Source organism: Coregonus lavaretus (assembly GCF_964263955.1).
Source record: "Coregonus lavaretus genome assembly, chromosome: 26".
In the NCBI taxonomy this organism is placed as follows: Eukaryota; Metazoa; Chordata; class Actinopteri; order Salmoniformes; family Salmonidae; genus Coregonus; species Coregonus lavaretus.
This window is the reverse complement of record NC_140013.1, coordinates 19,556,863-19,577,115: the sequence shown is the minus strand read 5'-3', so window position 1 is coordinate 19,577,115 and position 20,253 is coordinate 19,556,863. Positions and strand designations below refer to the sequence as shown.

At 46.8% G+C, this 20,253-nt stretch overlaps 1 protein-coding gene across 1 annotated transcript in view; it reads left to right on the top strand.

Moving 5' to 3' along the window:
• Positions 1–20,253, top strand: part of LOC311101761 (protocadherin-16-like) — a gene marked incomplete at its 5' end in the record, with an annotated part of 137,392 nt that overhangs the window by 37,911 nt on the left and 79,228 nt on the right. The window lies entirely within an intron of this gene.

The following is a 20,253-nucleotide window of genomic DNA, read 5'->3' as shown; positions in this document are numbered from 1 at the left end:
AGGGGGGGTCGCAAGGAGGGGGCCTATGGTGCCTCTGGAGACTGCTCTCTCTCCCTGGCTCTGGGGCCACTGGAGACTTAACATTGGCAAGTGACAAAGGTCGCGTCCCAAATGGCACCCTACCCTTATGGGTAAAAAGTAGTGCACTGAAGTGACAAACTCTGTGTGAGACTCTCACAGCTGGACCCACAGATAGAGCTGGGGAGAGAGTAGTTAGTAGTTAGTTAGTGTAGATGTGATAGATAGAGTGTCTGCAAGCAGCAGAGCCAGTTCCATAGCCAGGTGGGTGTGATGAGGTGTCACGTGTTACTTACTGGAGGGTGAACAAGCTGGCCTGTTGCTGACTCATATGGCACCCTATTCCCTACTGACACAGTAGAATCACTTCTAACCTGGGGAGGCAGCACTTCTGAGAACTGGAGGGGGTCTTACATAAAACACATAGCAGTGTGTGTGTGTGTCTGTCTGTGTGTGTGTGTGTGTGTGTGTATGTAGGACTGTAGTACTCTTACATCAATCACAGTAGCGAGGGGCCGATGGAACAGACACACACTTGGCAGGACACCACTGAGCTCAGAGACACATATACACACACACACACACCTGGCGGGACACCACTGAGCTCAGAGACACATATACACACACACACTTGGCAGGACACCACTGAGCTCAGAGACACATATACACACACATACACACCTGGCGGGACACCACTGAGCTCAGAGATGCATTCCTTTATAACACTGTCACTTCCTGTTTCAGTTCCCTGTAGGACTCACACTGAGAGAGAGCACAGGAAGGACACATCACCTCAGTTACGTCCCAAATGGCACCCTATTCCCTTTACAGAGCACCGGGCTCTGGTCAAAAGTAGTGCACTGTAAAGGGAATGGAGTGCCATTTGGGACGCTACCCTCATCTCACAGAGGTCTCAGAGAGCAATGCACCTGCCCACTAAAACATACTAATTTACCCCATGAAAATACCTGCATAAAACATTGAATCCATTTAATTATAATTTTAAGCCATACCACAGTACTTATAGCCATAGTAAGTACCTTATACTGTCAATATGATTATCATACTATACAGCAGCCATGGTTTGAGATGAGCATTTGCTGCATACTGTATGAACCCAGCAGAGAGACTGTTAGGAAGTCAGCCTTGTAGATGCTGAAAGACAGGAGGAGGGAAGAAGAGAGGAAAAGACTGACCCCAACATGCTTCTTCATCTGGAGTGCATTTCAAGGGAAAATATTTTCATAACTGTTAGAATTTTTTTATTTTAAGTGGATTAAGGAGACTGTACTCATAAATCAATTTTTTTTTCATTCCTCAGCTCCAAAAAAATCTGGATCGCATTAGTTTTTTATGGACACTATTTCATTTATCTGCATTTGTCATCTTGCTGTTGGAGCTAGGGGTGTATGCAGTTCTGTATGAGCACAGTCAGAGATGGGGGTTAGAGATTATTTTTTATTTCCCTCTGAAAAATGAGGCAAGCACATGCTGTATAATTAGATGGTGAAGAAACGGGACATATATTTTGCTAAACCACAGGGAATTTGCTGAAGAGTCTCAGTGCACAGTTCTTCTGTGTCAAAGCTTTGTAAACGGAGCTTACTCTTTGTAACCAAATGTCTGCTAGCTCACAGACTTACTTCTTGAATCTTTATGAATGCACTTTCAAATGTGCTCTAGTAACATTGACCTCTTTCCTTCTCTGCAAAAAAGAAAGGAAATGTTCAAGTTGGGAAAGTGAAACAACTTGTATGACATATTGGTTACATCCCAAATAACACCATATTCCCTATATAGTGCCCTATTGGCCCTGGTAAAATATAGTGCACTATAAAGGGAAAAGGGTGCCATTTGGGATGCACAGATTGTAACCCAGGGAAGTCATATTCCCAGCTCCCCCATTCCAAAGTCCCAGTTCCTCCATTTCATTCATTAAAAACTCCAATATGGCTGTATGATGTTGCATTTACGTTCAAACTTAACCAGCCTCTAAAGAGTAATTTCTCTCTCTGCTGTCTGTCTCTTAATGGCTGGAACTGTTCAACTGTTCAACCACATAATTACGCTTTTTGGGCGACTAGGCAAAGAAGGCTCTTTGTCTCCGCTAACATTCTCACTAAATGTCTTACTTTCTGCATCCCAATTGGCACCCTGTTCCCTTTATAGTGCACTACTTTCAACCAAGGAATAGGGTGCCATTTGGGATGCATCCACTGTGTCATGACGCTCCACCTCACGGCCGGAACATTAAGAACATTAAGAGTGATTGAGATAAATCATGAGATCATGTGATGTTCTTCATTCGGAGTGGTCCCTGATATCACTACTGCACTCAACTCCATTCCTCTCCATGGTGAGTAGAGAGTAGCAGCCTCATCCCAAAACACCCTGCTGCCAACGCTCTAACACCCCTCATCTGGTAACAATCTCCCTAGCTGCTTCAGCCACCCAAAGCCCCATTCATCAAGCAAGCACGCACGCATTCACGCACGCACGCATTCACGCACACACACACACACACACACACACACACACAGACAGACAGACAGACAGACAGACAGACAGACAGACAGACACACTCACTCACTCACTCACTCACTCACTCACTCACTCACTCACTCACTCACTCACTCACTCACTCACACACACATTTATCAGCCACTGTCATGTGTTGGCTGCAGTGAAATGTAAAAGGGGGAGTGTAAACCCTGAGAGAGAATAAATGTTCTTTTAAAATGGAAAATACTCAGTTCAGTTCAACCTTCGTTTACACAGACTGTAATTGCATTTTGGTAGATCAGAAATGAATCAGTTGTAAACGCTGTGCATTTATTTTGGGGGTGAACGCAGCAGAGCTTTTAAATGAATCATGTTTTGTCCTGTTGGAGAAACCGTTGGCTATTCCCCATATAGTGCACTACTTTTGACTAGGGCCCGAAGGGTGCACTATATATTGAATAGGGTGCCATTTGGGACACAACCACTGTCTGCTCATTACTCCTATGATAACAGTGGAATTAGGGCTAAATGAGTTGATCTAATTCATACACACAGCATTGCTTTTGATTGCTCTGCCTTTCATGTCCAACCAGACTGTCACCGCACTGTGTTTGGTTTAGTAGGAGAGAAAATGAGCACCAGATTGTTGAAGGCCCAATGCAAACAGTGTCCTAGGTGCTGTACTGTCTATGCATGCATTGGGAATGATTGTTGCCAGATCAGAGAACATGTATGTTTGACTTCAAAGGACTAGACTGAACGTCTATGTGTGGATGCTTCTCAAAATCATCACTCATTACAACTATATTTACCGATGTATGCATTGTGAATGATTGTTGCCAGATCAGAGACTTTGTATGTATTGCTTTGGAGCGGATGGGTTCTTCTCAAAATCATCAGATATTGCAACCATATTTACCTAACCATGCATGCTAGCTCACTGATTCCATGCTTTCTGACTCCTACGGATGTGGATAGATGACTGTAATAACACAGGTTGAAGAGAGGATAAGATGGCCCTCAGCTATCTACCAGACATAAAACAAATCATATCCGCTCATCTTAGAGGACTTAAGAACACTGATAGAAAGTAAGACTAGCAGTCTGTCTGAACAACAGATGAAAAGAAAGCTCTGGGCACTGTATCGTCCGGTCTAGCACACACACACACACACACACACACACACACACACACGCACACACGCACACACGCACACACGCACACACGCACACACGCACACGCACACGCACACGCACACGCACACACACACACACACACACTGCCGTCCTGCCTCCTGTCCTGAGCCCTGCGCCCGGAGTTGTCCCACCAGAAAGTTGGAGGTCAGAGGTCAAGGCAGGCCTGGCCCAGGGGATTATGGGATGCTGGATGTCTCAAAGCCCTGATTGTGTTCCAAATGACGCCCTATTCCCTATATAGTGCACTACTTCTGACCAGGGCCCATAGGGAATAGGGTGCAATTTGGGATGCAACCTGAGAGCCCTGCCTGGCTGCTGACCAGTCTGGCAGTCAGGAGGAAATGAAGAGTGTCTATATAAAGCCAGTTATAATGAGTCAGACAAAGACAGCAGGCGAGAGCAGAGCAGGCCAGGGAGGCTTTCACTCCCTAACTCCCCATGTCAACAGGCCAGACAGGAGATGGAGTGATAGAGATAGAGAGGGGGGAGAGAGGGTGGGCAGAGAGAGCGAGAGGGAGAACAAAGTGAAAGAGATAGGAGGACAGTGAGAGAGAGAATGTGGGAGGACAGAGAGAAAGTGAGAGAGAGGAGGATGAGAGAGAGAGAGAGAATGTGGGTGGACAGTTAGAGGGGAGGACAATTCCTCAGCTGTTGAAACATTAGTGGTCTGTCAGTTTTTTCTGCTTATTGAATATCAGTGGAAGTGGAAGTGTGAGCTCTGGGGGGTTAGACTGAGCTGTGACAGACACAATATGAGACTACACCAACATGAACCACACCAGCTCTGGAATCTTTTCACTCCTCCTATGGATCCTTGTCCCTCTCTCGCTCTACAGTCAGTAAAAGAAAGCAATGGCACTCTACATTGCTTAAATTGTATTGTGTTATCAATTAATTTATATTTGATTTTATCACAAAAAATGAAAAAAATTGTAAATGTATGTCTGACTTGAGAGCAAGAGGGAGAGAGAAGGAGAGAGAAGGAGAGAGAAGGAGAGAGAAGGAGAGAGAGGAGAGAGAGGAGAGAGAAGGAGAGAGAAGGAGAGAGAAGGAGAGAGAAGGAGAGAGAAGGAGAGAGAGGGAGAGAGAAGGAGAGAGAAGGAGAGAGAAGGATAGATAAGGAGAGAGAAGGAGAGAGAGAGAGAGCATCTGCCCGGTGTTCCATGTCCAACAAACTGTTTGACCTCTTCCTTCATCAGTTATTAGTTTCCGTTCTGTAATAACATGACTGAGTGGCTGGAGCAGGGTTAAGTCTCTCTGGAGGAGTCCCGCACAACGCAGCTGCTCTCTGCCTCTTTCTCAGCGACTGTATGTGTGTGCTTCACGGAGTGTAGTTTTGATTGGGTGTTACAGTATGTTTCTGTGCTACATCCAAATGGCACCCTATTACCTAGATAGTGCATTACTACATAGTCACAGATTATGTGTCAGGCTGGTTATGTTATGGTTCTACGGCTGCAGGTGCTGAGTGTCCCATTAGTTTCAACACGCAACAGTTAAAGCAGCCCAGCAATGGCACATTATCTAACTCCACACACACACACACACACACACACACGTGCATGGACCTACACACTGATGCACACTCCAGGCTGTATCCTGCCAATCAAAGATTCTGCATGTGACTGATTAACAGAAAATCATTTAGAAACTCAACAGTATTAGTTTGGGTGAGACACCACTACAAAGCTGTGTAGTATCTAAGTATTGTTCCTGTGTTATGTAACTGTACTCTGATACAGAAGCATTGGGCCTCTCAGTGAGCACATTAAGACCCTGTCCCTCTGTCTCCAGTCAAAGCCCAGAGGAAGTCTTGTCTGTGTACCACGGTGTGTAAGTTCACAACTAATGGGAAAACACTGTCAGTATAAATGAGACCTTTACACCGTTGCTTCGCCTCCTGTTTCAACATGACATCTCTATTTCCACTCAGCTCTACCTCGTTAACAGATCTCTGCCTCATAGTTTCTGCCCTCTGCTCTGTTTCTGCTTCTTCAGTCTCCATGTCAGAGTGAAAAACCTCTCCTCTCTTCTGTTGTTTTGGCTTCAGTCACGTCTTCTCCATGTCCCCGTGGTGTGTCTCTAAGTGTGTGTCTGCGTGTGTGAGAGTGTGTTTGTCTGTGTGTATGTGTGTCTGTGTGTCTGTGTGTCTGTGTGTATGTGTGTCTGTGTGTATGTGTGTCTGTGTGTATGTGTGTCTGTGTGTATGTGTGTATGTGTGTCTGGTCTCCTCCACTTCCCCACATCCATGTCTGGCGGTCCTCAGGTTGTTTGTGAAACAGAAAGAGACAGAAGGAGACCTGGAGCCCCCCTCACCTCCTCACTCAACTCCTCACTCACCTCCCCCTTCACCTCCTCACTCACCTCCCCCCTCCCCTCCTCACTCACCTCCCCCCTCACCTCCTCACTCACCTCCCCCTCACCTCTCCCTCACCTCCTCACTCACCTCCCCCTCAACTCCTCACTCACCTCCCCCCTCACCTTCCCCCTCACCTCCTTACTCACCTACCCCCTCACCTCCTCACCTCCTCACTCACCTTCCCCCTCACCTCCCCCTCACCTCCCCCCTTACCTTCCCCCTCACCATTATCACTAACCTCCCCCTCACCTTCCCCCTCATCTCCCCCTCACCTTCCCCCTCACCTCCCCCCTCACCTCCTCACTCACCTACCCCCTCACCTCCTCACTCACCAAAACCCTCACCTCCTCACTCACCTCCACCTAACCTCCCCCTCACCTCCTCACTCACCTACCCCCTTACCTTCCCCCTCACCTCCTCACTCACCTACCCCCTCCTCATCTCCTCACTCACCTTCCCCTCACCTCCTCACTCACCTCCTCACTCACCTCATCACTCACCTCTCCCCTCACCTCCTCACTCACCTACCCCCTCACCTTCCCCCTCACCTCCTCACTCACCTACACCCTCACCTCCTCACTCACCTACCCCCTCACCTTCCCCCTCACCTCCTCACTCAACTCCCCCTCACCTCCCCTCACCTCCTCACTCATCCCCCCTCACCTCCTCACCTACCTTCCCCTCACCTTCCCCCTCACCTCCTCACTCACCTCCCCCCTCACCTTCCCCCTCACCTCCCCCCTCACCTCCCCCTTACCTCCCCCCTCACCTCCTCACTCACCCCCCCCCCTCACCTTCCCCCTCACCTTCCCCCTCACCTTCCCCCTCACCTCCCACCTCCCTGGCCCCAATGGTCCCTTATGGCCCCTAAAACACTGGGCTTCCTCTTCTAGCGTGTGTGTGTGCATGCGTGTGCGTGTTCACGTGTGTGTGTGTCTGGGAGGTAGATGTCACACTGAGTTAGTCCAGCAGACTGCCTGGGTCCGGCTAGACCGGAGAACAATATTTTTCTTAGATTGTCCCTGAGTGATGGTAGCCTGTGGAAGGGGATGCTGGCCTAGCTCCTTTACAGTCCCCCTCTCTTTCCACCTCTACCTCTCTCCACCTCCCTATCCCCATCTCCACCCCTCTACCTCTCTCCACCTCCCTATCCCCTCTCTTTCCACCTCTACCTCTCTCCACCTCCCTATCCCCATCTCCACCCCTCTACCTCTCTCCACCTCCCTATCCCCCTCTCTTTCCACCTCTACCTCTCTCCACCTCCCTATCCCCATCTCCACCCCTCTACCTCTCTCCACCTCCCTATCCCCCTCTCTTTCCACCTCTACCTCTCTCCACCTCCCTATCCCCATCTCCATCCCTCTACCTCTCTCCACCTCCCTATCCCCCTCTCTTTCCACCTCTACCTCTCTCCACCTCCCTATCCCCATCTCCATCCCTCTACCTCTCTCCACCTCCCTATCCCCCTCTCTTTCCACCTCTACCTCTCTCCACCTCCCTATCCCCATCTCCATCCCTCTACCTCTCTCCACCTCCCTATCCCCATCGCCATCCCTCTACCCTGCTCTTTCTTTTATTCACATTTTTCTACAACTTCAGCACCACCAGTGCTCAATGAATACTGCCTCTTTTTTCTCAGACTGCTCCTGAGTAGCTTGTGCCTTGGTGGCAGGCCTACTCTACCATGCCTACTGTTATCCTGTATCTGCAGGATGCACCAGTCTGACTGTCTGTGTTCCCAGTGCAGCTATAGGAGGGAAACGTAACACGTTTCAGTGTACCAGAGCAGCTAGAGGGTTAGCTGCGTGCTACTTTCAGTGTACCAGGTCATATCTTCATGTCTGTGACTCCTGCACCACTAATAGTTGTAATAGATATCAGTTGTTTCAGGGCTCTCACATTACCTTTTATTGGAGTTTTCCTCTCTGTCTCAAAGCTGTTGTGCCTTTTAAACTTGTTAGCGCAGAACTGAGGCAGCTATACTATTCTGGAATACATTAAGAATCCATTGACATCAATAAACCAAATGTTTTCTTGGAAGGAGAGCGAGGCAATGTTTCAGTTGAGTGACATTTTTCGTGCCTAAATTGTTCTCAACAAAAATATCTGGGATGTCCCACGTCTACTGCCAAGCCTGGTAATACCATAGCATGTAGAATCAAAGAACGCTGGCTAGAATAAAAAGAGAGAGAACTTGTTTAATTGTGAAACCAGTATATTCCATAGCATGTGAAATGAAAGAACGAGAGACTCAGCCCCCCACCTCTCTACCCCCCTTGCACACCCACCCTCCCACCCCTCCACCCCTCGTCCCTCAAACCTAGACAACCATGCTATGAAATCCAATAACTCCCTTGCATGGTACATTACAAAATATTTTCCTTCGGCCTATGTAGGAGCAGTGAGAAAGGTGTGAATGGTGTGGTGTGATATGGTGTGGGTTGTAACCTGCTGAGAGGCTGGGTGGTGGGCTGGGTGGGCTCTCTAGGCATGCAGCTGTCTGGTGGTGGTCTCTCTCTCTCTCTCTCTCCCACCTTTTCTCTCTCCTTCTCTCTCTCTCTCTCTCTCTCTCTCTCTCGCTCTCTGTCTCTGTCTCTGTCTCTCTCTGTCTCTCTCTGTCTCCCTCCCTTTAGACTCGGTCCAGGTGGGAGTATCTGTGAACTCGACACCACAAGGGGTGCTGGGGGATCGAGGGGAGAGGGACACACTTCGGGTGCCAGCTTTAGCAGGCATTCCATCAACACCAGCATATCTGCTGTCAGCTGTACTAATCTGCAGCCAACAGTTGTAAAAATAGGGAGTTATTTTCCCCCTGGATCACTAGTGGGATAGCTGGGTCTCAGTCTCAGGGTGGGCTGGTGGGAGACTAGAGAGGGAGAGGGATGGGGGGGGGGGGGGGGGGGGGGGCAAGGGGTGGGCTGGTGGGAGACTAGAGAGGGAGAGGGATAAATAAAATACATCTTTCATCGCTGCTGTCATAAAATCTATCGCTACTCAATGCCCCATAATTAACAGTTCTATAAATAACAGTACCTCTGCCTACCAAATGGGACCCTATTCAGTACATAATGCAAAAGTAGTGCACTATATAGGGAATAGTGTGCAATTTGGGACACAGCCTAGGCCTACTGCTGAAATTGATTATCGATATGACTTAAAATGAATATATTAATAATGTCTACATTATTAATGTGAGTTTCAATGCTACTGCTGCTACTACTGCTATGAATGGTACATTAGCAGGAGTGATAACAGTAGTATGTGTAGTAGATGTGGGGAAGAGAGTAAACATACTGGATATTTTATGTCCTGGAAGACACAGGCAGACAGACAGGAGAGTGTGATAATGTTTAGGATGTGATAATGTTTAGGATGTGATAATGTTTAGGATGTGCAGAAGCTGAAGAACATAGGCCCATCCAGGTACTTTCCTCAGGTGCTGGAGTTGTAGGCAGATTCATGAAAAACACAAAGGAAAACGCTGCACACTGCTGCTCATGATTTATTTATAACAACGTTTCGACCCTTAGGTCTTCATCAGGCATTCATGTAGACCTAAGGGTCGAAACGTTGTTATTAATAAATATCACCTGGGATCATGAGCAGCAGTGTGCAGCATTTTCCTTTCTGTTTTTCAATGTTTAGGATGTGATCATGTTGAGGATGTGATTATGTTGAGGATGTGATTATGTTGAGGATGCGATTATGTTTAGGATGTGATTATGTTGAGGATGTGATTATGTTGAGGATGTGATAAGGTTTTGATGTTAAGCATTTGGTGACAGAGCAGCTTTAAAGGCTCCTGTTATCTAGTCCTAGATCACCATGCAAGGTGGACAGGGCCTGTGGTTAGGGGTTACATTCTTAGAAAGAAAGGTGCTATCTAAACCTAAAAGGGTTCTTCGGCTGTCCCCATAGGATAACCCTTTGAAGAACCCTTTTTGGATCCAGGTAGAACCCTGTGGAGTTCCATGTAGAACCCTTTCAACAGATGGTTCGACATGGAACTCAAAAGAGTTCTACCTGGAACCAAAAAGGGTTCTACCTGGAACCAAAAAGGATTCTCCTATGGGGACAGCCAAATAACCCGTTTGGAAGCCTTTTTTCTAAGAGTGTAGGGGTCAAGGTTTAGAGGTCAGGGGCTGGCCAGATGTAGGCCCATTGACTCTACTAGCCCTTGGAACACCTCTAAATCAGAAGGCCATTCTCTACAGTTAACCAGTCAACACGAGTAGGGCTAGACTCCTCTAGTGCTGTCTCTATATATCTCCGTCCACAATGAAACCCAATTAGCTCAATTTCATGGTAGAACATTCTGGCCTTTGTGAGTTTGTAAGTTATATATCAGAATAAATACAAATGATTCAAGCCAAGCCAACCTGTACGTGAACTGAAGTGGTTAATAATACATTTTAGAGTAGAAAGGCTAAGATGGCAGTTTTCCCCCTTAGTTCCATCTTTTCCTCTCTCTCTCTCTCTCTCTCTCTCTCTCTCTCTCTCTCTCTCTCTCTCTCTCTCTCTCTCTCTCTCTCTCTCTCTCTCTCTCTCTCTCTCTCTCTCCCTCTCCCCCCCCTCTCTCCCTCTCTTCTTGTATTTCTCTCTCTCTCTCTCTCACCCCCATTCTCTCTTCCCCCCTCTCTCTCTCTCCTTCTCTCTCTCACTCTCCTTCCCTCCATCTCTTTGACAGACCTGGGCTGTTTTTGCCATTAGTCACCCAGGGCTCAGCATGGCGGAGCTGGGAGCTGGAGGGGTGGAGGCTGGAGAGGGGTTGCATTCACATATTTAGCAGATGTTATTGCAGGAGTAGCGAAATGCTAGTTTTCCTAATGTTCCAACAGTGCAGTAATATCTAACAATACACAACAATACACACAAATCTAAAAAGTAAAATAATGGAATTAAGAAATATAGAAATATTAGGACGATCAATGTCAAGAGTCCGGAATATAAATATATATGTATATAATGGGATGTATAGACATTATGGACAGTATATGGATAGAATATGTAGGATATCTGTAGAATACGTAGTTTATGTACAGCAATAGTTAAATAGGATAGGCCTTGACTAGAATACAGTATACACATATGAAGTGGGTAAAACAGTATGTAAACCTTATTAAAGTGACCAGTATTCCATGTCTATGTACATAGGGCACCAGCCTCTAAGGTGCAGGGTTGAGTAACCAGGTGGTCGCCGGCTAGTGACGTTGACTAAAGTTCAGGGCATGGTACTGGGCAGAGGCCGGCTAGTGGTGACTGTTTAACAGTCTGATGGCCTTGAGATAGAAGATGTTTTTCAGTCTCTCGGTCCCAGCTTTGATGCACCTGTACTGACCTCGCCTTCTGGATGGTAGCGGGGTGAACAGGCTGTGGCTCGGGTGGCTGAGGTCCTTGATGACCTTCTTGGCCTTCCTGTGACACCGGGTGCTGTAGATCTCCTGGAGGGCAGGCAGTGTGCCCCCAGGGATGCGTTGGGCAGACCGCACCACCCTCTGGATAGCCCTGCGGTTGTGGACGGTGCAGTTGCCGTACCAGGCGGTGATACAGCCCGACAGGATGCTCTCAATGGTGCATCTGTAGAAGTTTGTGAGGGTCATAGTGGCCAAGCTGTATTTCGGGGGGTGGGGGTCAGAGAGGGGGTTGGTGGGGGCTGAGGCTGATGGGGTGTGTCAGTCTTGGGGCTTTGGGTGTTATTCTATTTCTCAAAGCACAGACATCTGTGACAATTAATGCAACTAAAAGGTCAAAATCTTGTGAATAAATGGTGTAAGTGCTGTAAGGCTTTGGACGGAGTTAAAGTGCTGAGAAGCGAGAGGGAGAAACGGAGAGAGGTGGAGATGGAGAAAAGAGAGATAGACACGGATGGAGGTGGAGATGGAGAGACAGGGCCTGCCGAGATAAAGAGAAGAAGAAGACAGGATGAGAATGAATCAAGGGACCCTGGAGGAACAGATGACTTCGCCAGAGAAAGAGAGGGAAGACGGAGGTTAAGGGAGAAAAGAGGAGATAGATTGAGGTTAGGAAGCCTGTGCTGTGCAGGAGACTGTCAGAATAAAGCGATAGGCTTTTTGAAAGATGTTATTTCCAGCACTACTATACAAGCAATCTGTAAATTCAATGACTCATAGGGTATCATCTGCAGTCATCATCCAGAGGTGAAAGAAGAGGTTAGAAAGTTCATGTGAAATGATTTTAAAACCATGTGACTTTGTCTAACTCTACAGGTATGTATTCATAAAGCATCTCAGAGTAGGAGTACGAACTAGGATTAGGTCCCCGTGTCCATGTAATCCTATTCATCATTATTTAAAAGGCAATACCGATCCTAGATCAAAACTCCTACTGTGATGCGCTTTATGAATACGGGCCCAGTGACAATACCAGTCATCTCAGCCATTCTAGGTTCAGATAGTTGTTCTACACTCATGGTTTTTTTGGTAGTTTGTTGTTTCTTCCACCTCCACCTCCCCCTTCCCTCCAACCCACTACCATTCTCCTATCCCTCCCCCTTCCCTCCAACCCACTACCATTCTCCTATCCCTCCCCCTTCCCTCCAACCCACTACCATTCTTCTATCCCTCCCCCTTCCCTCCAACCCACTACCATTCTCCTATCCCGCCCCCTTCCCTCCAACCCACTACCATTCTCCTATCCCTCCCCCTTCCCTCCAACCCACTACCATTCTCCTATCCCTCTCCCTTGCCTCCAACCCACTACCATTCTCCTATCCCTCCCCCTTCCCTCCAACCCACTACCATTCTCCTATCCCTCTCCCTTGCCTCCAACCCACTACCATTCTCCTATCCCTCCCCCTTCCCTCCAACCCACTACCATTCTCCTATCCCTCCCCCTTCCCTCCAACCCACTACCATTCTCCTATCCCTCCCCCTTCCCTCCAACCCACTACCATTCTCCTATCCCGCCCCCTTCCCTCCAACCCACTACCATTCTCCTATCCCTCCCCCTTCCCTCCAACCCACTACCATTCTCCTATCCCTCTCCCTTGCCTCCAACCCACTACCATTCTCCTATCCCTCCCCCTTCCCTCCAACCCACTACCATTCTCCTATCCCTCCCCCTTCCCTCCAACCCACTACCATTCTCCTATCCCTCCCCCTTCCCTCCAACCCACTACCATTCTCCTATCCCTCCCCCTTCTCTCCATGTCTTCAGCCCCCAGTCTCATATCCTGGCCCTGCCTTCCAGATCTCATTGTTGTGTCTGTGTCGGAGACCCCAGGCCCATCTAACCCTAAACAGCCTGCCTTGGCAAGCTATTGGGTTAGCTTTTGAGCGCCACATTGGCTAATTAATGAAAATGACCCTCTAGAGAGGGAGGAGGAGAGGGTAGCCATTGTCCTCGCTGCGACAAAGATTGCGTCCCAAATGGCACCTATGCGAGGACTACATTTGACTAGAACCCTATGGACCCTGGTCAAAAGTAATGCACTATACAGAGAATAGGGTCCCATTTGAGACACAGCCAAAGTGTCTCCTAACAGGATTTCAACTAACCACGCCAACCATTGCTAAAATGTTGGCTGGAGCCACTATGTTAGTAGTAGTATTGGCAGTGGGACTGCTGTAGTGTTCTGTCTGGGTTGTAGTAATGCTCCATTCTCACAACACTGTCTGACCGTCTAATTTATAAAATAGGGAAATAGTCGTTGAATTATGTGGCTGAAAACAAATGGGATTTGTGGCAGTGGAGTACTACTATACAGTGTGTTTAGACTAGCAGACCGCTAGCAGCAGCAGCAACAACCAAGACAAATCTGTATCCCAAATGGCACCCTATTCCCTACATAGTGCACTACTTTTGACCAGAGCCCCATGGGTTACATTGTCTTTCCCTTGTTGTCACTCTGGCTAAACTAGCTAAACTGTTTCCAGCGGTTGTCCTCCGTTTCCTGTTTGCCAGCCAGTCTCACACCTGCAGATTATGGTCATAGACATCATAGACGTCATAGAGACTGGAACAATCAGAACAGCAGTAGTTAGAGCAGTAACCGTGGTTAAGAGGCTTTTAACCTGGCTTGGTGATGTGTGTCTCTCTCGCTCTCTCTCTTTCTCTTTTTCTTTCTTTCTATCTCTCTCTCCTACTCCTCTCTCCTACTCCTCTCTCTCTCTCTCTCGCTCTCTCTCTCTCTCTCTCTCGCTCTCTCTCTCTTTCTCTCTCTCTCTCTCTCTCGCTCTCTCTCTCTCTCTCTCTCTCTCTCTCGCTCTCTTTCTCTCTCTCGCTCTCCTCGCTCTCTCTCCTCTCTCTCTCTCTCTCTCTCGCTCTCTTTCTCTCTCTCTCTCTCTCTCTCTCTCTCTCTCTCTCTCTCTCTCTCTCTCTCTCTCTCTCTCTCTCTCTCTCTCTCTCTCTCTCAATTCAATTCAATTTGCTTTATTGGCATGACGTAACAATGTATATATTGCCAAAGCTTACTTAGGATATTTGCAATATTAACATAATAAAAATAAAAAAATCTATATTGTCAATGGACAACAGTAACAACAATAACCAAGGGTCAAAATAACCATGCAGCTCTGTCTCAGGTTCTGCTGTGGTTCAGTGGTTGCACAGCCTTTCCTCTACAGCACATATGTCAGAGTCAAGGCCCGCGGGCCACATCCGGCCCGCGAGAAGGTTTTTTACGGCCCCTGGGATGATCTTGATTTATTATTAGAACCGGCCCGCAGACCGCAGCAAGCCGGCAGCCCGCAGATCTTTTACACGCACCAATACTACATTTCCCACAATGCAACGGTGACGCACCGAGCAGTAGGCTGCTTCATTTCAATATTTATTGGCACAGCAGTCGTCAGCATCACAGTAAAATTAACTTTCAGATACCCATCAAAAATGGCAAAACGGAAGGTGGACACTGAGAACCGGGGGTTTCAAACAAGGTGGGAGTCGGAGTATATGTTCACGGAGGTAGCTGGAAAACCTGTGTGTCTTCTGTGTGGAGAAAGTGTGGCGGTACTGAAAGAGTACTCGTGGGTTTGACAACCGACGGAGCACCTGCGATGTGTGAACACAGGAGCGGACTGGTGGCGAAGATACGGGAAAAGATGCAAGAGGAAAACGCGACAGGTGAGCTGACAGCTTATCATTGTATCATACACCAGGAAGCGTTGTGCGGTAAAGCCTTGAAAATGGAGCATGTAATGAGCATCATCACGCGCACAGTTAACTTTATCAGAGCCAAAGGTTTGAATCACCGCCAGTTCAAGGCATTTCTGACGGAGTTAGAAACGGAGCATGGTGATTTGCCTTATCACACAGAGGTGCGATGGCTAAGCCAGGGAAAGGTGCTTCAAAGATGTTTCGAGCTTCGTGAGGAGATTTGTCTGTTCTTGGACAGCAAAGGGAAAGACACAACACAACTCCGAGACGAAATGTTTCTGTGTGAAATGGCTTTTCTGTGTGACATTACGAGTCATCTGAATGCAATGAACTTGCAGCTGCAGGGTCGGGATCATGTCATCTCTGATATGTACAGTACAGTGAAGGCATTTAAAACCAAACTGACTCTGTGGGAGACGCAGATGCGGAAAGAAAATTTGAGCCACTTTCCCAGCTGCCAGACCATGAAAGAGAAGCTCTCTACCAGTGCGTTCCCGAGCGCACAGTTGGCTGATAAAATAGGTATGCTTGCCGCTGACTTTCGACGCCGATTTGCTGACTTTGAAGCACAAAAAAGCAGGTTGGAACTGCTCGGTAACCCATTTGCTGTTGACGTGGAAAGCTCACCACCAAACCTCCAAATGGAGTTGATTGACCTCCAATGCAATGATGCACTGAGGGCAAAATATGCGGCAGTGGGTGCTGCGGAGTTCGCCCGTTTCCTCCCCGACACAATGCCCCAGCTGCGCATCCAGGCTGCTCAAACGTTGTCTATGTTTGGCAGCACATACCTGTGTGAACAACTGTTTTCTTTGATGAACCTGAACAAAACATCACACAGAAGTCGACTTACTGCTGAACACCTCCACTCAATTCTGAGGATTTCCTCAGCTCAGAGCCTTACCCCGAACATTGATGAACTTGTGGAAAAGATGGGACACCACCAAGTATCACCCTCAACCTCAAACAAGTGAACATTACTGTGCAATCACATATTTAGAGTTTTTACTCAGTTCAAGTTTAAAAGTTAAAGTTTAATATTTGTTTTCACTGCATGTTACTTCTCCTTAAACAAAGTGTTGTTTTTGATTAATAGATTTTTGCACTTTATTTTATTGTATTTCAATCCAATTATATTTTAAAAATATTTCAGTTGAGTGGATGATAGAAAATTGCTATTATTGTTTTTTTCTTTGAAGTAAATTTAGCCCACTTTTGCTAAAATAGAAAATATAGGCTACTGATGGTGCCTTGAATACCGGTTTCTTTCATTTAATGTTCATGTTATGGGGATTTTTATATAAAGGAAATTTGTCTTTTGTGTCTGTTGAAAATTAAAGATTACTGACAGAGCCATAAGAAAATATTGCTTTATTTATCTGATCATATTGGAATATATTTGTTAGGTTTTCAGTAGGTTCAATTAGGTTCACTAGACTATATGCGTCATTTAAAAATTTTTCAATGAACATTCGAACAGTCCGGCCCTCGGCTTGTAGCTACATTTTTTATTTGGCCCTCCGTCCATTTGACTTTGACACCCCTGCTCTACAGGGAGCCAGGTTTTTCTGTGTCTACCCTTCTCAATGGCAAGGCTGTGCTCACTGAGCCTGTATTTTGTCAATGTTTTTCTAAGGTTTTGATCAGTAACCATGGTCAAATAGTTAGCCACAGTGTACTGTCGACTTAGGGCCAGATAGCACTGTATTTTACTTTGTGCTTCTGTTTCCCAATAAGCAATGTAGTTTTGTTTTGACTGTGTTGTAATTTGGTTTATTCTGATTGATTGGATGTTCTGGTCCTGATGCTTCAGTGTGTTAGTAGAACAGGTTTATGAACTCAGCCCCAGGACCAGCTGGATGAGGGGACTCTTTTCTTTGATCAGCTCTTGGCATTGCAGGGCTTGGTAATGATATGAGAGGGGGTCACTGTATTTTAGATGTTTCCAAAACGTAACTACTATTTTTTGTGTTTTTATTATTAGTGGATATTGGCCTAATTCTGCCCTGCGTGCATTGTTTGTAGTTTTCCTCTGGACATGTAGGAGAATCTTACAGAACTCTGCATGCAGAGTTTCAATGGGGTGTTTGTCCCATTTGGTGAAATCTTGTTTTGCAAGTGGACCCCAGACCTCGCTGCCATAAAGTGCAATTGGTTTAATGACACATTCAATTAGTTTTAGCCAAATTGAATGTATTTTTTAATGGCGTAGAATGCCCTGCGTGCTTTCTCTCTCAGTTCATTCACTGCATCATTCACTGCATCACTCTCTCTCTCATACTCCTCTCTCTTCCATTACCGTGGTTGTATATGCAAACCTTTTATATAATAGCCAGCCTGTTGAAGTGTGTATTTAGCACACAGTACCAGTCTGTCTACAAGTTAACGATACAAAGACTTTCACTGTGTCCAGCACATCTTCATCATCAGCGCTGTGGCTGAATGGCTGAATGGCTGGGTGACCCTGGGGGAATGTTTGACCTCTGTCAGGAGGTGTTAGAGGTGATTAAACCACTAGGCTGAGGAAAGAGACTGGCAGGTGGGCTATAGCAGTCAGTAGGGGGGAGAGGAGTCCCTATGGACCATGGAACATGATCTCCTAGTGTGTGTGTGTGGAGGGGTGTGTGTGTGTGACGTTTTTACAGACTGCTTGTGACAGTGAAAATATATTGTATATTGAGAAATAGGGTTTGCCTGAAGGAGTGTAAATAGTTAATTAAACCACTTCGATTATCAGACAAACAAACAACTAAATCATTAATTCATTCACCCTCACTCAGGAAAACATTGCAATGTGTAATAATGACCTTAAATGACCATGTCATTTCTCTTAAATTGAATAATCCCACTATAACATGGATCCATAACAGCTTCAAGATATCCAGGCTATTGTATTGTTTTGGGTGCACTCATTTGAATACTATTAATGCTCTAGGTAGTCCTGAGAATAGAGGTTTGTAATGCTGTTATTCTAACATGGTAGCTGGCAGGCAGGATCTGAGGCTGTGTCTAAAATGGCTCTCTATTCCCTATATAAAAGGTTTACATATACAACCACGGTAATGGAAGAGAGGGGAAGAGAGAGAGAGTGATGCAGTGAATGAACTGAGAGAGAAAGCACGCAGGGCATTCTACGCCATTAAAAAATACATTCAAATACCTATTACAATTTGGCTAAAATTAATTGAATGTGTCATTGAACCAATTGCACTTTATGGCAGCGAGGTGTGGGGTCCACTTGCAAAACAAGATATCACCAAATGGGACAAACACCCCATTGAAACCCTGCATGCAGAGTTCTGTAAGATTCTCCTACATGTCCAGAGGAAAACTACATACAATGCATGCAGGGCCGAATTAGGCCAATCATTATGTATTGGCGCCGGAGAAGATGGCTGCCATTTTACAGCCCTCTAACCAATTGTACTATTATGTGTGTTTTTTCGCGTTATTTTGTAATTTATTCTGTACATAATGTTTCTGCCATCGTCTCTTATAACCAAAAAGAGCTTCTGGATATCAGGACAGCGATTACTCACCTCGTATTGGACGAAGATTCTTTCTTCAACGAGGCGGCCGCGAAGGATATCCTACAGACACCCGACAAGGCCCAAATCCCCGTCATTCGCAGGAGAAAGAGACAGAGATATCGTGGACGTAGGTCGGGGTGCCTCGTAAGGATCCGACGGCGAGCGAGTAAACTGCCTCTTCCATCAATCCTATTAGCCAATCTTCAATCATTGGAAAATACATTTGATGACCTACGATTACGCTTATCCTACCAACGAGACATTAAAAACTGTAATATCTTATGTTTCACCGAGTCGTGGCTGAACGACGACATGGACAACATACAGCTAGCGCTACATCGGCAGGATAGAACTGCTGACTCCGTTAAGACAAGGGGTGGCGGTCTGTGTATATTTGTAAACAACAGCTGGTGCACAAAATCAAATACTAAGGAAGTCTCAAGGTTTTGCTCGCCTGAGGTAGAGTACCTTATGATAAGCTGTAGACCACACTATTTACCAAGAGAGTTTTCATCTATATTTTTCATAGCTGTCTATTTACCACCACAAACCAATGCTGACATTAAGATTGCACTCAATGAGCTGTATAAGGCCATAACTAAACAGGAAAACGCTCATCCAGAGGCAGCGCTCCTAGTGGCCGGGGACTTTAATGCAGGGAAACTTAAATCCGTTCTACCTAATTTCTACCAGCATGTTAAATGTGCAACCAGAGGAAAAAAAACTCTAGACCACCTTTACTCCACACACAGAGATGCATACAAAGCTCTCCCTCGCCCTCCATTTGGCAAATCTGACCATAACTATTTCCTCCTGATTCCTGCCTCAACACGGGGGCCCCTCAGGGGTGCGTACTCAGCCCCCTCCTGTACTCCCTGTTCACCCATGACTGCGTGGCCACACACGCCTCCAACTCAATCATCAAGTTTGCAGATGACACAACAATTGTAGGCCTGATTACCAACAATGACGAGACAGCCTACTGGGAGGAAGTGAGGGCCCTGGGAGAGTGGTGCCAGGAAAATAACCTCTCACTCAACGTCAACAAAACAAAGGAGCTGATCGTGGACTTCAGGAAACAGCAGAGGGAGCACGCCTCTATGCACATCGACGGGACCGCAGTGAAGAAGGTGGAAAACTTCAAGTTCCTCAGCGTACACATCACTGATGATCTGAAATGGTCCACCCACGCAGACAGTGTGGTGAAGAAGGCGCAACAGTGCCTCTTCAACCTCAGGAGGCTGAAGAAATTTGGCTTGGCCCCTAAAACCCTCACAAACCTTTACAGATGCACAATTAAGAGCATCCTGTCGGGCTGTATCACCGCCTGGTATAGCAACTGCACCGCCCGCAACCGCAGGGCTCTCCAGAGGATGGTGCGGTCTGCTCAACGCATCACCGGGGGCAAACTACCTGCCCTCCAGGACACCTACAACACCCGATGTCACAGGAAGGCCAAAAATATCATCAAGGACATCAACCACCCGAGCCACGGCCTGTTCACCCCGCTATCATCCAGAAGGCGAGGTC